The following is a 2659-nucleotide window of genomic DNA, read 5'->3' on the forward strand; positions in this document are numbered from 1 at the left end:
TAGAACATATAGGAACAAATTTTATGCTAGTTGATCCATTGACTAAGGGTTTGATACCTAAAGTATTTCATGAGCATGTTGCTCATATGGGTGTTGTTCCTTAGGGTACCTTAGTTCAGTGGGAGTCTATATGTTTTATGTTTTGCTTTGGATATTAATACAGTTTTTATGCATAATAAAGATGATGATTTGTTATTTCATTTTTTTGAAATTGTACATTGTAACAATTGTGTTGCAATTAAAGACTTTGGATTGATCTCACTAAAGAATAAAGAATGACCAGTTGGAAATAGACATGTTTGAGATCACATTGCATGAAATTTCCATGTCACTCATCCATATTTGATCTATGTCATTGAGTATATTAATATGGTGATCATCGTGGTCGAGTCACACTTAAATGTGATAAAAGTAGTGGTGGTTCCATAGTTAATATATGAGATGGACCAGATTGTATTAAGGAGAAGTCTAAACGTAAATAGCATACAGATGCGCGCCTAAAGAACCTGTGATATAATTGTATCATGAAGATATGAAGCTCAAGTGGGAGATTGTTAGAAATTATAAATTTCTAATTAAGGTGAGCATCATATATTTAATACAATGATATTAGCTATTTATTTTCGGGGTTACATTATAAGTGATCTAATTAGTGACACCCCTTAGATTTCTAAAAGGTTATAAAGGATATGGGTCTAATGGGTGGATACCCACCAGGTTAACTCATAGGGGATAATGGGAACCCTATAGGTTAACACATCAGGAAGGTTATGGTCTCCAATACACAAAATCATATTCAGTTTTTCTCTCTCCCCATCAGAGTGAAAACGCAAGTCCCAAGAGGAATCAGGGATTTGGTTGAGGAAGGCCATCACACCACATCTCTTTTAGAAACGTAGATCAAATGAGCACATCCAGGAACATGGATTCAGGTATGACACTGCACCCTTTGATTCATAAATATGTGGGAGAATCATTAAATTCAAAATCCTAGGATTAGTATTTCACCAATCATAAGGAATATGCAACAGTTTTACCACTCTACATATACTCCAGCTTCACCCATATATACCCAAAATCGATCTTCATTTAAGTCCTTTTTAACACCTTCCTTCCATTTTCATTCACATCAAACATTTAAAAGTCCCATAGCCTTTTCTCTTTACTCTCTTTAATTTTCTGTAGTTTTCTTTGCAAACTCAAACCAACAAAACATTGGTTTAGTAATATGAGGTTACGTTACATGCTTAGAAAAATCAAAAGGTCAGGATGAGAGCAAACTTTATTGTGATGGATAATCATACATCCGAAAGAGATTAATTTCTTAATCATATGATGAGAAAATATATTTTGTAGTACCAAAAAAGCATAACATCAAAATTTTAGATCCACTTAAATTCTTTTCTTATATTTTCTTCTCATGTTATGAGAAAGAAAAATACAACCAAACTTATATATAAGTAGGTTCCACTGAAATTAAACTTTGTATCTTTCTAGACATAAGAGAACAAGAGAAATCAAAATATCAAATAAACTTTGTATCTGTCTAGACATAAGAGAACAAGAGAAATCAAAATATCAAATATATGTTAGTACGTTTCGCCCATCTAAAGCATAATTTGACCCACTTCAATATTCTTGGTTTGGTATATTAGTCAAATACTCTTAAGAAGGAAAGTTGGGAAATACCAAAACCATGATATGCAAAACAAATAAGCAACCACCATACAAAACATAAAGCTCCCCCTTAAAAAGAACAAAATTTGTATCGATACTGCTAAGTTTTAGAAAGACGATAAAACCTTTATTAAAGTTACTTTAATAAAACCTCATAGTTAACATTGATTATATTTATTTCTTCAAACAAATCTTACTAAAACAAAACAGAATTTTTTATTACTTTTTTGTTTTTTCAGTATTCTCAAAGAGATCTTGCCAAAGTTGTTTACAAAACTCCCTCAAAAGAAGGTAATAAAAAACTAAACAATAAAGTGTAGGTCCTATATCAATCATATGCATAAATTAACTTTTGTAATTTGTATAACGAGATTGTGTACAAGAGAGATTTCTCGGACCTCAAACATATATATTTAGTGTTTCGATAATCTCATTAAGAGAAGTTTTTTAGTGAAGAACATAAAAACCATATACCCCGATTGTCTCATTTTTAAGTTTTTAAATTAATAGAATACAAAACTACACTTGTGAGAATGAAAGTAAGAAATTGATATGCACATATAAAATTAATATATTGTATATTAAAATATTCTAGTAATTAGCCGGGAGAGTGAGACCTCCCAGTTTTTGAGATATTTATGGAGTAGAAATCTAAAATAAAAGAAGTAAGTTATATATATTAAAATATTTTTAATTTTTAAAAAATTAAGAAATGTTGATAATTTTGTAATACGTGAACATCATTCTTTTTAAATTTAAAAAAATCATCACGTTCTTTGTATTTCTTTTAAAAAATAAGCTGGAAGAGATGTTCTACCTAATACCTATAATATCAAACTAGTATTGCATTTGAATTCAACTTATACCCTATTTGTTTCAGTCAAAAAGAAGGAGCAAATTGAGCACAGCCTAAATATAGAACCATTTTCTGTAAGCATGTGAAGAAGGTGGTCAAATATGTAGGCGAATTAAACATTCACAT

This window comes from Lupinus angustifolius, chromosome LG12, assembly GCF_001865875.1.
Source record: "Lupinus angustifolius cultivar Tanjil chromosome LG12, LupAngTanjil_v1.0, whole genome shotgun sequence".
Lineage (NCBI taxonomy): Eukaryota > Viridiplantae > Streptophyta > Magnoliopsida > Fabales > Fabaceae > Lupinus > Lupinus angustifolius.